The sequence below is a fragment of the Siniperca chuatsi genome, linkage group LG21, assembly GCF_020085105.1.
Source record: "Siniperca chuatsi isolate FFG_IHB_CAS linkage group LG21, ASM2008510v1, whole genome shotgun sequence".
NCBI lineage: Eukaryota > Metazoa > Chordata > Actinopteri > Centrarchiformes > Sinipercidae > Siniperca > Siniperca chuatsi.
The window spans coordinates 11,976,591-11,992,458 of NC_058062.1; the positions used below are offsets into that span (position 1 = coordinate 11,976,591).

Below are 15,868 nucleotides of genomic sequence, written 5' to 3' on the forward strand. Positions count from 1 at the left end.
TCGGACAGGCCTTCATCCTCCCTCCTCATTCTCAGAGAGAGGTATAGGCCCTACAAAGACTAAGATATGGCTTTAATCTTAGCACTTTCAGTCAGACAGAAACATTTGAACTGAGAGTAGCTCTCTAGAAGGCTATCAAAAGCCACTTCGGGTTGTTAGCCACTAGTCAGAACAAACAAATTGTATTATTAGTAAATACATTTTTATAATATTTGAAAATTGCAAAAAGAAAAATATCCCTAATGAAAAAGTTTTTGAAAACCTGAAAATTGAGGGAAAGGTTTTGGAGTGACAAACTGTTCCGTTATAAGTCATGAAACTATATCTTATGATGCTATAGTTTATGAGCATGCTCTCCATTTCTACTGTGGCTTATATTGTTGGTGGCTCGCATGTACTTGGAGCTGAGGCCATTTCCTGATGTCAGCCATGCATGACAAGTTATTTTAAAGGTGGTGTGGAGAGCTGACGTGTGGCCAGGCCAGGCCAGGCCAGGGCAGGGCAGGGCAGCGGCTGGGGTCTCGGCTTAGTGCCTCGAGCCCCTCGCTCCAGTGGTCACACAGCATCAGCTCCCGGCCCGAGCCCGGACACTGATTTATGGGACAGGGGGATTACCATCAAACCAGCCGTGAGGACCACCCAGATGGTGGCACAGGACGACAGCCGCACAGGCACACACAGGCACACATGCGCGCAAATTCAAATATACTAATATATTCACACAAGAACTTATATGTACCTTTTTACACAGAAATCCACAGAAATCCAAATACTATATATAATAATAATAACAATTAATGACTTTGAAAACGCAAGCAAAAATCTTGCTATTCAAGATGTTTAAAAATTGAAACTTTCTGGGAGTAACCAAACATAAAAAAGCTACACATGCCATTTGTAATGGCTCTGTTAACCACTCAAGTGCAGTGGGAGGGATTAGTTTGCTGAGGCTTCCTCATTACCACAAAGCAAGGGCCAAGCTTTGCTCATCAGGGTTCATACGTATCTACAGGATGTGCCTGGTTAGAAGTAATTCCACTCAATCACGTCATACTATTCCTTTTTTTTTCTCACTTCAGTTTGCATAATGCACAATTGAAGAGCGACGACTTGTGTAATTTTCTATCTCAGCTGAGCCAGGTCCAAAACAAGAGCCTTCCATGTAGTTACAGATGGGGAGCAGAAGCCAGGCTCAAACTCTGGCTTTCATCAAGACTTGTGTAAATTCACTGAAATTGGTGACATCCAACTTGATCATGATGTTTAATAACTTCACTTTCCACTTTTCTCAATGCAGGTCTAAACTCCTCTCATTTTCATTCCGAATGCATTTACCATCCTTAATACTTTTCCACCAAGTAACATTTTCGTCCAAGAACATGTGCAAATACACTGAGCAAAAGAGGAAAAAAGGAAGAAAAGCAGATATTTCTTACTTGCCAGGGCACAGCTCAACCTCAAGACACCAGTTGGATGAGCTGAACAATAAGAGTCAATGACAAATCGGACGTGGTGCATTCCTTGGGCAAACACTCACCTCATAAAGGGAGACAGGTAGGCAAACACTCACCTGCCCTAAGCTAATAACGTATGTGGAGGCAACCCCACGTACACACACTCACACATGGACACACTTGAGCTTGTCAATATGTTGAGACAATGATGGGAATTAGACTGCACAAAATTGTGTTAGCATAAAGATAGGACCAGATTTGCTCAGAAAAAACTAAAGGACAAAAATCACATGTAGCATTTTTCACAACAAAATCACCATACCAAAGAGGAATGCAAGAGATCTGTGTCACTTTGTGCTGTATTACTGAGCTATGTGAAGTGTAGAAATAGACCGGTACACAACTATAATGTATATGATAGGCTTGCTCTGTTTAATGGTTTCTCTTAATCATTGCACTGCAAAAATAAACAGAAATTGAATTATTTTAACTAAGGCCACCACAATGGCTGCAGGAGGAGGATTTAAGTGGCTTACACAGAATGTATTTTATAATAAGTTGCACATTATAAACCACATGTCTGTACATAGCCTCCTCAAAACTTGTGTGTATGTGTGTGCATGTTGTTAAAAATCTCTGCAAGCTTATGTATCAGGGAATCATTGATGACTGTGCTCACTTTCCTACCAAACAAATCACACACATTTTCCCATAAGGCCTTCTTTCCCAGCAGAGGAGAGCAAACCTCTAGTGACAGCACCACTTTGCTCAGTGGGATGCACCCTCAACACTTCCTGACCATGTGACTCCCTCCAGCTTCCTTTTCATTGGACGTTCAGAGGCGGAGAGGATGAAGAGAAGAGGGGGCAGTGGTGGCGGAGGGTGGCGGGGAGCTGGCTGGCAGCGGACACATGAGAGAAAACAAATTCCTGCCCCATTGCTATGGAGATGAGTCAACAGCAGGTCGGGGTGGAGCAGAGAGGGCCGGGGGTTGTGGGGCACAGGCTGACCAACAATTCATCCCCATATCCGGCTCCCAAATGATTGGGCAAACATGGAGTGCTGCAGAGTCAAAAGGGCCCTGAGGGGCTGAGAGAGGGGCATCACCCTGGGGTGACACGCTGACAGGCACACACTAGTTGGTAGAGGGTGGACCAGCTGAAAGAGGGAGTAAGGGATAGGGGGAGGGAGGGGGCTGATGGGATATGGGAGAGGGGCTAAGTACATTGAGTACCGCAGGCTAAAGCACAGTCACAAAACAGTATTGATGGCTGTGGCTTTGTAAAGCAATATAATTAAATGATTTGTGTTAAAATGCCATTTTGAGGATGAGAACAATCTCTCAAGTAAATTCTTTATGTTAAATTAAATAATAAACAACATTTGGCTACGAGCTGTGCCAACAGTTAAAGTACGAGTTGCGTAAGTTTTATAAGCCTAAACCACAGTAACACTAAGTATCTGGCATACATCTGCTTTGTTACAGATAGTGAGAACATTTTGCACGTCTGAGTGAGCCACGGGAGCTGCAAAGCAAAACACTACTGGACAAAAAAGCTTGGAGATAAGGACATAACATCACCTAATGACAACCGAGCACATGGTGTCCCTATTGGGCAGATGGACATGAGCAGAGGTTTAAAGGAGAGCACTTTAACACTGAAACACAACAAGCACACTGAGACTAATTGCAACATTTTTAGAAACATATATACTCACCAGAAGTTCCCTGGGAAGCAATTAAAGGTTGACATCTCATTCCAAGAATTTGAATTCCTTCACTGTGAAAAAAAAAATCAAAAAAGAGGACAAAACGTCACTTCACAGACTAACCATATAGTATTCCATTGCTATATCTGCTTAACTCTTCACTCTCCATTTGTTCAGCTGGGTTCATTTAGGTAAAATAGTGTTGGAGCATGTAATATGAGGTTTGTATGGAAACTAGTTCAAAGCCTCAACCCACAGGACCAGGTTCCAAAACACTGGCCACTTTACAGTGGTGCAGAGCGCCGCTTGACAATAACGGGTCAGAGACAGAAATAACAGACTAGCAACGGGTGGATCTCATCAATGTCACATCATACAGAAAAAAAACCACAAGGTTTCAATACTGTACTTGTATTAGGCTAGACTTTATGTTGTGTAAGGGTTTTGTCTCAGTCAGCAGACAATGTCATATGTAACTTTATGCACTGTCATGGCTTGGTTTGCCCAGACTGGCAAACCAACTCCCATTATCCAATTGGCCATTTTACTTTGAAGGGTTGAAATGCCACCATTACAACAGACCTTTCACTGGGCAGTGGTGGGTGTGTTAGCAGAGAGGACCTGTTACTGGTTCTCCACTCCTATGTCAGAGCACAGTATTTTCATAAACACTGCTGAAGCATGTCCTTCCTTTAGTGGGAATTAGGATCATCTCCATACTAATCCACCCAACAAATCTTATAAATGAAAAACAGGACTGCATCAGTTATAGTGTGTTTGTCAGAAAAAGAGAGGAGCGAAAGGAACAAAAACAAGGGGAAAAAGTAAGATGATGATAAAAATAGCAGATGTTAAGAGTCACTTCTCGAAAGGTGTGTCATTCAGGGAGTTTGGGACGAACTTTTGGCCGCGACTGAGCTCTAAATTTAGCATATTTACTAAAATAAAAAGTGAGTTCAGTCACTGGCACTGGAACGTTCTCCTCCCCATTCATGACCTCAGTGGTGCAGCCGGCGTCACTCGTGACGAAATACAAACCATATAAAACAACAAAAAAGGACCTCCTCAAATACTGAGTACAGAAGGAAACAACCGCAATTTAATGTTCCCTGTAAATGATCCTATTATAGCAATCCGAGTCCAAATCAACAGAAAAATATGGCTTTGCACATTCTAAATTTAGAACAGTTTGAGCATAATTTACCTTTTACATAACAACTTTAAACAGAACAGTGTCTAGTTTGATGTTTGAGAATTAAAGCCTTTTATTTAAGTTTCTATAAATGTATACTTGACTGTGTGTACATAAAGTGAATAAAGGATGTATAACACATGTAGAAAGCTACTGTGTTTATTGTATCCATACATGCCAGGGATGAGCCTGTGTGTGGCAGGCAGGGGAGGATGCCCCTGGGCCAGGCAGAGGAGTAAGTGAAGTCCCATCTAAGCTTTAAAGCATGCGAGTATCAGGCCTGTAACTAAAACACAGGCATAAACACAGGCGATGTTAGGGATTACACCCTGCAATACCGCCGCAGGAAACAACAGACAGCACAGGTGTAACCATCGCCACAGACACATTCCTCTCCATCTCCTTTCTGCCGGCGGAGGTCTGACTGATCATCTACCCTTGTTGGCTGTGTGAAACTTGTGCAAACATCTGCATACACACACAGAAGAATTAGAATGGCCTAATGTCATGTCCAAGAAGCCTTGCAGCACAATACCACACATTCTTTCAGAGAGTGTAAAATCTTTCCTTTGAGAAATTGTTGTTTATTATTATGTCTGATATTATTTGTCTCTCTTTCCCTCAGGAGTTGAATCTGATCTGATACATCAATTTTGCAAAAACATCAGCTATATAATAGCAATAAATCAAAGAGCAGTACAGAACATTTTAAACACTGATAGGATGTTTTTTAAAACATTATGTTTTCTAGAAAGCAAAAGGAATACGATTTAGTAAGAGCAGCATGGATGAAGGGGGGAGGAAGGCACATTTCCTCAGTAAACAGCACCATCTAGAGCAAACAGCCTACATTTAATCCTGCACCTCACTCTCGTTGTTGCTGCCCGTCTTCATAAACAGCAGAAAATTATACTCATATGGTAGATTCATCAGTAACAATTACTTCATGTAAAATGCCAAAAATCCTCTCAGTTCCTTTAAATGTTAAAATGAGAAAATCAAACAAGCTCACTGGCTTATGGTTATTTTAATTTTCTTTTCTTTTTTAAGATAGCAAATAAGCAGGTTGTCTTGTTCTCTGGGTTATTTCTGAGCCACATATGTACAATTACAGAGGTGAGGTTGAACCACTCATTTTCCCAGTGTGAGTTGATAATGAGGCAGGCCGTTATTGAGATGTTTGCTTTAATCGTGTTCAGGGTTATTAGGGGCGGTTTACAGTACACAAGAGAGATTAAGGTAGGCCACGCATGACAGAAAGAGCTGAGGAGGCCAATGATAAGCCAGCTACCCACAACTGTGAAGCGGTCTGAGAAATATGAGCGCACAGTAGGACATGAAACATAGCAAGACAATCTCTCTCTTTCTTTCTTTCTCTCTCTGTCTCATTTGCCCTCTCTCTGTTGATGTTACACAACCAGAAAGGAATGCCTCATATATCGGAGACAGATTTAAAACAAGCGGAAAAGAAAAGAACAATAAAGAGAGGATCGCAGAGGGATCTATAGAGGCAGTGGGTGTTGTTTGGTTCCTTTATGTTTATATAAAAGGACAACATGGCAGGGAGCTTGGCAGTCCTGTAAAAGGCACACTGCAGTGACACACAAGCCTAGGCACATACGCACTTAACTTAACACATGCTTACATAAACTAAATCAGCCTGAGACACACAGTTGTGTGCACCAACCGGGGAACACTACACATTTCCTCTATATTTTTTCATGCCATTAATGAAAATAGACATTGTACTGTTTCAATACATTTTTGTTGGAATTTAGGGAGCACTTGAACATCCATCATTTTATGAGCTTCTAAACGTTCCCACAGAATTCCCACAGTTTTTCCGTGCATTTGTTCCATACACATTAAAGTAGCACTCAATTAGGACAGCACATGGAGCCTGAAATGGGGTACTCATATGCTACTCAAACAAGAGATATAGCACCCACCACCCATGTTTTTGTGACCCATGTTGCATTAAAAAACAATTCTATTTCCCAACATATAAACAATGGAAAGTCATTCATTAAGTACAATTAAAAGAGATTTGTATTTTTGAATATTTTGAAAAACTGTTAAAGTTGGCTAAATCCTAAACTGAGCTGAACTGTGCCAGTAACATCAGGTGGATCCGCACTTTTGTATTAATACCCTCCAAGGCTAAAGCACTTTCATAGGAAGACAAAAGTTGGACTTGGTTTACGTCAACATTATCTGTGTCTTTGTTGCCATATTTGATTCAGCTGCATAATATAGAAACCACAAAAATCTAAGATTAAAATGAACATTTCACACATCCTTTTGCACTGCATGGTTTGACAGCATTAGTAAAAGGTGTGGGTGTGTTTGTCTATGTGTGTATCAAGTTAGCAGAAGGTCAGAGTGGTGAAGTATTAGAGCACTGTTTGCTCTCTTCCATGTACTCTTGGGGACCAGCCTGTTTGAGAGTTTGAATAGTGACGTGTGAAACTCGTAAAAACAGGACATAGCGCCGCTCTGTTTGCTTAAGAACACAAAGAATGGACTGCCATTACAAAACAAATCCCTCAGCTGCATTCCTCCTGTCCATCAAACCTTACCTGTTGAACAAGATATGACACAGAGTGGAAAAGGTAGTTACAAGAAGATCTACTTCATGGTGGGATGACTTGCAATTTGTTCAAAGGTTGTCAGCTCTCTGACCTTCATATACAGTATGACCCTAGGAAAGAGGCATGCATCCACAAGTTTGCATGAGCATACATTCTCTTTCTCTCTCCTGTGAGTATGAACATGCGTATACTAATATGTAGACACATACTCAGTACCATAGTCAGAGGAAACCTCATGGACGAGCATCTGATTTTAAGCATTTATAATAATTATAAACAATAATGGGAAATAATGGAAACATTGTACTATTTCAAATATTTTATTTTACATATAATGTTGTTTGGATTTTAGAAGAATTGATGATGTTAATTTAATTTGGGGGTGATCCTTCAAGATGCACTATACTTTTTTGATGCCACTTTCTAAATTTATGCATGCAATGCAATTCATTTGTAATTTAGCCAATAAATCCACAGCATTACAGTTAGACTTAATTACATGTTTTGTGCAAAGACTTTAATAACGCCCTTGCAACATTGTAAATCACATCTTGAGAGCACCACATGACATTTTGTCAGCAAAACAATATGACAGTATGAAAACAGCATAGTTGAGATATGTAGTACAACTACACTGGCAGCACTCATGACAAAACCATATTTTTTTATGCTGCTGTTGGTTGAAAGATGCATTTGAACTATATTTCGTTCATGCTAGAGAGGCTGTCTGAATCTGGTCCAAACCCTCCTGCCATAACAGATCAATAGGCCTACAGACAAGACAGGACACTGTACTTAATATTATAGGAAACCATCTGGAAAGCTTGCGCTCCTTGCAATAATTAAAACAAAAGATTTTGCAGGTGACAGGGCCTGGGAGAGGTGAGGTGCACGTGACAGAAAAAAAACAATACATTGAGGTTTGTTTGTTTTTTTAACCAAAAAATACAAAATATTTGCTAATTACAGCTTCTAAAATGTCAGGATATGGTGATTTTCTCAGTTTTATATTTTTGTAAAATGAATAACTTTGGACTGTTGTGTCAGCTTGAGCTAAAGGAAACTGTGATTGGCATTTTTCACTATGTTCTGACATTTCTACACTAACTGACTAATCACTTGATAGAAAAAAGAATCAATAGATTAGGGCAGCAACTAACCATTAATCGTTTGGTCTATAAAACAATAGAAAACAGTCAAAATGTTCATCATAATTTCCTTCTTCTAATATCTTGTTCTACAGTCCTAAACCCAAACATCTTTAATTAACTATAATGTAAGATAAGGAAAAGCACAAATCTTCACATTTTAGAAGCTGGAACCATAAAATGATTGGTGTTTTTGCTTGAAAATTGACATTAATCGATTATTAAAAGAGCTGACAATTACTTGAAAATATGTTACTACTAACACTAATATTTAGTAATATATACTTTTGATGCACACTGTCATGATAGTCACAGTGCTGCAGTGTCATGATAGATGACTTTTCCCATAAATTGTATCTCACATTTTGAAACACCAAAAGAAAGGACAGTTTAATAACGGTGCCTTTTTTCTGCCTTCTGTCCAGCATCTGTTATATCAAACATCTTAATGGTGTTTTCAGCAGAGATGCCCAACTTGCTCTTATGTAACATGTGATTCAGGCTTTGAAAACAAACTGATGGATCCGATAGTAAAGCTGGGGTGACACTGGGTGGGAATCCATCAACTGGAACATATGAAAAGGGAGAGAGGCACCAAAAGATTCCAGCCCGCTCCCCTCCCCTCCTTGCCATCATCCTCGTATCAGAGGAGCCATTGGGAGAATTGGATGTGATTTGTATGTGTGTTTTTGAAGAGGGGTGCTCATAAACAGCCATGAAAGGGGCCCCTCTATTCAACCTGCCAGTAGAGATGCGCTTCACTGGGCCAGCCTTTTGTTTTCCCCTGTTCACAAAACCTTAAGCATAGAAAAAAAGGGGTTGATTCTCTCGATGTGTGCAGGCCCAAATGATGCTATTAGATTGGGTGCCCGCTTTGGGTGAAAAAGGCTTCAGTAGCGTTTGAAGTGATTTAAAACATGCAGGATAGAGCTGCCTGCAAATCCTGTTTGGGAATAACACTGGAGGAGAATGGGGAGGTAAAATGCCAAGCTAGTGATTATTCTATAGTATGCAAAATTGCTCTCAACTCCATGAGTGCCGTGGACGTTAAAACAAAAGATGCGGAACATTCCTTTGTCACGTGATGAAGGTCAATGTGCTGCGGTGGTGCGTGGGGTCAGGAAGTTCACCAAACTTCCCACGCTGCCTTACACCATAAGATCGCAGTTAAAGCTTGTAACGCTCTTCATTATTGGCAGAGGAATTTTGTTTCCACAAGGGCCGGTGCCCAAGTGCCCACACAGGGATGAGCCATCAGAAAAAAATATACAGAACACACCAATTACACACTAAGAATGAAAGAATGACTAAGAAAAACATTCTTACAGAAAATAGATGTTTTTCACATGAATCCAAGAGAAAATGCGTTAGTTATGTTAGTGACGTCACAGTGATACAATAACGATACAGGTATGTCATTTGTTGATACTGTAACACTATAATATGCCTTTCTACTCGAGAGGCCTAGAACCATTCCAGTCAAGCAAGCAGGTGACAATTTGAGAATGAAACTGTGCCAGCCAATGGCATTGTGTGGGGCATGTCATCATGGTGCCCGTTTGTCGACAGCAACCTAATAGGCATGAGAACCTGACAGTGTCAACAAAAGGACAGTGCCAAACAAAACCACTTGTTGGGAGTGAAAGGGCTCCTGAACAGGCTTGGTCCGGATCCACTCCACTCCACTCAGCCTTCCCTTCCAGTTACATTATGCCTCCTTGACATCTCAGCTATCAGGAAGAACGTTTCATGTTTGTTGTTCCTTCACAAATTATGCACTACTTTCTGCAGCCACCCACGCTTACTCTCAGACCACCTTTTCAGTGAATTCTTTGGACGATGCATTTGTCTATTTTTATATGGTTTGGAATTACTTTTGTCATTGCTGCTGCCTTTTGACAGACTGACAAGTCCATGGCATTTCCCTGCTTTCCACTCATAACCTTTAGGAATAATAAGCAGGTAGATAAAAAGGTATGAATATATATATATATATATATATATATATATATTATTTATTTATTTATTTTTTATTTGTGGATAGGATTATTGACATAATATAATTAGTCATGTAATTACTTGGGGTTTTGCCTGTGCAGGTTTTCCTCATTCCAAAAGGAATGAAAAAAGCAATCATGTTAATACACACATAGGAGGCTCATGGGAAAAATTACTCTAAAAGTGTCTCCTGTACCAACACTTGGCAGTGTAGAGAAAGGTATCAAACTAGGTTGAAAAGTAAATGCAAAAGTAAAGGAAAATTCTAATCTGTAAAAACATCATTAGAAATCATTATTTATACACACCATTATTTATACACACAGGTGAGCTAACAGTGAGTTGGTAGGAAACATTCAGTGACTCAAATGGGCTCCAAACTGATGGGATTTTCCCCATTTGGCATATTTGTCAGCTGTCTGGTCTGCAAGCAATATCACCTCTGATTGCACACGACAGGGTAGTCAAATGCCCTAAATACCTTACTTATCAGTGCTCATTAGTAACACAGTTTGAGAAGTTTGAGATAAAGTTTCTGTTGTAGACTATAGTCACCTCTGGGATCTATGGATAGTAACTTTATGTCGACACACTGTTTTCTTCTCGACAGGCTGTCATATCTACAGTATCTGCATATTCTCAAGGTTTGTCTTCCACTCAGAAAAGGATACAGAAGCTACACAAATGAACCAACTTTTCAATTCCAGTACAAGTAATTAACAAATGCTGAGCCCTGTAAGAAAGCGTAACCATTGAGCAGAAATGCTGTGAGCAATGTGAACATGACACCACTGCAGCCGCTTCTTCAGAGCTTCAGAGCATCACAGTATGTTTCCCACATACTGTATGTAAAAGATAATAAAATGAAACACACAACATCAAAATATGTGTTTATGAGAATGATATGATCATATTCTATTCTTCCGGAATGCAACTTTTGCAGTAGTCAATCAAACTCTTCGCCACAATATTCCTGGGAAATGCCAGGACTGAACTTAAACAAAATGTTTTCCACGTCAAAAAACATTAAAACCTGTGTCTGTCATTTTAACAATGAGATGAACCTAAGTTGATTAACTAACATTATTTTATTTATTTTTGACATTTGGTATGGCCTTCAATACCAAGTAAGTCATGCATCCTGGATTTCAATTCAGTACTACAGTTGTCAGATTTAAGAGAAACAGTAATCTTATGAAACACATTCCTTAAGAGGACAGATTTATATGGAGTGTGTTCAAATTATAACGGATGCAAGACAATATGTGATTTCATATTCTCAATGCTTCCTTGTGAAACCAAGTAGCAGGTTCTCAAAGTTGAAAATATAACTGGGGTAGACCCTAGAGGCCATGATGTCAGTGGAAGTCTTTACCAGGATGCTTGGTATGGGTCATGTGGGCTCCCGCTGATAAGACTGAGAAGCAGGTCATTAGGAGACCCTCAGCAAATGGCTAACAATGCTGCCTCAGTCCCAGCTATCGGGCCATCTTGCCACAGACCACATGTGGGCTAGCCAGACACAGGTAATCAGGGCTGTCAGAATGGGACCAGCTCCTCTTGCAGAAACCATAAACCACCATCTCCAACCTATTAAACTACTTAACATACAGGATAGAAACATTTTATGATTTTTAGTAGGATAAAGAGTAGGATAAATCAAATGTCAATGGTAGCTGCATTTAGCAATGTCAAGTAAACATTCCTCACTTCTCCTCTCATAAGTGACCCTCCTTGCACAAGCATCGCCACCGACTCTCTGTCAAACCGGTTGATGGTGAAATCACTGTTCATTGTGATGCCTGTTGCCATGGATACACCCAGGTGTTGCTCACGAGCCAAGGCAGAAGAATCAGAAAGCCAAGGCGCTCACTAATCCTTCTCCATACCACAGTGTGTCAATAATCAGGAATGCACTGCCTAAACTAAACTATTGTTCCTCTGCCAAAAAATCACAAATATAAGCACTGACATTACCTCTGGGCACTGTCGTCTCTGGGACTGGAAGAGAATCAACAAGAGTCAGAGATGGAAGAGGGAAGCTTTGATATCTCTCCAGACAGCTTAATACTGTCTAAATCATAAAACTTTTTACTACAGTGCATGGGGGGATGTATAGTGTTGTACTGTTGGGGATTGACTAAAGCACTTGAGTAGTAGCTTTTTTTACACAGTAGGACAAAGTCAGAGCTCCTGAGAAGACCAGCTGCTGTCTACAGTTGGAAGGCTTTGAACTAGCACTAAGCCCTGAGACAGCAGGAAATATCCTCTTCACTTCTTTGAACAGCCCCATTAGAGTTCAATTCTGAATAGAAAATGTAACAGAAAAATAATCTCACAAGGATTTATACAGATGCACCTGACTATGGCATCTGATCTTTGTGGACAAAAGCTACTAAACCAAACTAGCAGTTGCCCACTGTTCATCTGTCATGGAGTAAATGTTTATTACTTTGCTCCAGAGAATGGAATGTGGCAAGTTGCCATTTTCAGGATAACTCTCTAAAAGTAATTTGTCTCCTGTGTCATTATTCTTATTCTATGTCTTACTTTTAAGAGGTTGCATGGTAGCTGATATGTTAAAGAGTCATCTCGACATAACGCAGCAGCAACTCAACCGTCTTACAGAAAACCACAGCTCATACTTCAAGATCAGACATGCAGACATGAGAAGGTCTTAGTCCATCCTATGTAAGACCATACAATAGCTTGCCTGTTGTCTCTACTCCTCTCTGTCCTCTTTTCTTTTCTGTGTGTGTTTTCAAATTCTGTGGTATCACAGAACAGCGAAGCGCACAACTGGGCAAACGGATGCGGCCATAGTGGTAAGACCATTGTGGAATGCCCCGGCACTGAAAAGGTCCTCCTGAGAGCTTTATTGTGTGGGGTGGCTAGCCGCAGCAAGTTCTATTGCAAGCCACAACAATGAGCATCTTTGTCAAGCAACACTATTATCATTGCACATTACTGTAAATGACAGGAGAGGGTAGTGTGTCGAAGATCCCATTTAATGAGCTCCAGGTATGTGCTTGTCATAAAACGAGAAACTAATTTAAACATCTGCACAGCTGAGCTCATGTGCCTTCAGCGTCTAAGAGGATGTAAGTTTTGATCTGAAAGCTTCTACACAAAGTCATTTTAGCTCTGAGGAAATGAAGTCCACAAAATCTGATCAGAATTCTTTGGAGACAAATGTAAATTTAAAACTGTTTATCTTAGGGTGCAATCACCCTGCCAATTACAACTGAAACAGGGCTTGAAACCATATGTTATATGGACGCACAATTAACTTGTTTATTGGACAAAATTTTGGTAGCTTTTCTAATAGTTTAGAGATTTTAACTATGGACGTGTCTGGGTTCCTTATGGTCTTGAAACCAGGTTAAACAACAAAAATTGCCTTCAACTTAATATTTGGGGTTTGTTTTCTGCAGTTTATGTGTCAATCCGACTGCACACACCACAAATTGCTTAGAAGAAGACAGAGGCGCACTTCTTCAGGAAGTCTTGGTGTACATGCTCCTGATTGAATCATCCATACTTGGTTTAAATGCACCCTGAAGAGCTAAAAACAGATCATCTTGTGAGGTCAAAGGCAGTCAGACAGGCAGAGGCACTTGACCCTCTCTGCTAGATTACAGCTCAACCTGAACTTGACCCCTCTGTCACCTGATTTAAGAGCCTGCACTTTAGACAGAGCTGGTTGGTTGAGGATTATCTGACCCCAGACTTGTAGAACTTAGCCCTCCTCAGCAAGTGCTCACTCATCCTGATGTCATCTCTAATTGCTCTTGCTGCGTGGGATGTGAAGTCTGATATAAGGTACATTGTTGACTATGTGCATGGGCTTGTGTGTGTGTGTGTGTGTGTGTGTGTGTGTGTGTGTGTGTGTGTGTATGTATGTACGTATATCATCAGGAGCCAAGCTAACATTTGCCTGTAGCAACACACACACACACTCATGTCTTCACCTGCCACAACCTATCATTACTGCTGTCACGTAGCCACCTCCGCAGCAGGCCTCACAAGCCCCGACAACCACCGGCACACACACCTGGAGGGCCAAACACTTAGTTCCCAGCCCTGTGCTTCGTAAACACAGCCTTTTAACACACACAAACAGACACACACACACACACACACACACACACACATATATATAAACATCCACACACCTATTCATATCCTGCAGCCTCAGCTTCTACCTTGCCCCTCCCTTTCACTGTAAAATATGTCTCACTTTTCTATCTCCCCTACCACAAATGCTTTAATGCTATTTAATTTACTTCCTTTTCCACACCAGCTGAGTGAAACAGCACACAAACTGCAGAGCCAGGTTGCCAGCAGCTTCCAGGCTGCTTCTGTGACTAGACAAACAACAGGCCACAGTATATATTCCAGAGCAAACACAGTACAGAGAAATGGATTCTGATAAGTTGAATGGTACAATTCAAGAAAAGAAAAGGAACTTTCTAATCCAGTGTCAGTAACAGCATATTATGATTCAACAAGCCTGATATTTAACCGCAATGTCTTCATCTTGCATGTTTCTTCATCTGTGTTTGCTTGAGCCACGGCAACTTGAGAGTGTACACTGTTGAAACACATAAGACCACTGAGCTGATGTTGCACACCTGAGCCCAGCCCGCCTGCCACACGTGTGACCTTTATAAAGGCTGTCACTGTGACAAATCAGACACAAGAAAAAATTCTGAAGATCCCAGCCAGCTGGTTCAGGGCTGCTCAGTACAAACAGAAACTTCACTCAGAGTTAATTGAGGGGACAATGGAGGACCTCTGGAACGTGCTACCCCAACAGAAGGTTTGAGAAAGACAAGAATCACTGTGGTGTTTGCCTTCCTTTGTCATGTTAAAAGATTGTCTTGGGCCTGTGCTTGCTCTGCACCATGTTCTATTCAGAGAGAGCTTAGAGTGTAGCTGGTTACTCTGATAGGTGTGTGAAACCTGAAACTCACAGGCAAACTGTGCAAATGGAGAATCTAGAAAAAACAGCATGTCACACCTTACAGGCTTCAATTCCCAGACACTAAAAGCACATTATCTAGAATATCAATGCATTTCCTTACAAGGACCTTGAACATGAAATACTTTTCTTGAAAATTAAAAAATGCAGCATGCTGTTTAATGACATGTATGTATAAAATATAAAGTAGAAGCAGTAATTTACAGAACATGTAGAGTCATGGCAGCAACTAAGCAAAGAGAACTGACACCCTCTTCACTGGAAATTGAATTCCACTTTTCTATTGGATTTTGGACTTCATCTCTTTCTCTCTTAAAAGGATAGCTTCAAAATTTGTCAAGTCTGTCTTAAAGAGGAACTCCACCGATTTTACACATCAAAGTCTGTTTTGGGGTCTTGAGGAATAGTGGTGTGGAGTTAGAAAGAAGTGAGCTCATCAGACCTCTGTAGCCCGCTCCTCAGCTCTGTTTGAGACTAGGGACTCAGCATGGCACTAGCAACTCGCATAACACACCCAAATCTCCACACAAACTTTCAGCAGTCGAGTTGCATTGTGGGTCATGTAAGTGCCAGGTTTTGACAACAAAGAAGAATGTGTGGAATAAAAGATATCTCTGGTTCTGAGGCATCAATTTTGTTCACTTTTTTTTTTAAACTGTCCATTGTGAGTCTGACAATATAATACTGTAGGAGTGCAATGCTAAATAAGCAGAGCACACTTTTAAAACAAAGGTCAGGTGTCCATAGGTACATTGAAACAGTCATTCATACTGGCCATTAAAAGATATGGG

General features: G+C 40.6%; 1 long non-coding RNA gene across 10 annotated transcripts in view; it reads right to left on the reverse strand.

The window, feature by feature from the left end:
- Nucleotides 1-15,868, reverse strand: part of LOC122869115 — a 63,967-nt gene that overhangs the window by 12,941 nt on the left and 35,158 nt on the right. For all 10 annotated transcript variants that reach the window (XR_006376247.1, XR_006376243.1, XR_006376249.1 and 7 more), the window contains one exon: nt 3,174-3,235. This is a non-coding gene — a long non-coding RNA (uncharacterized LOC122869115). The remainder of the gene's footprint in view (nt 1-3,173; nt 3,236-15,868) is intronic.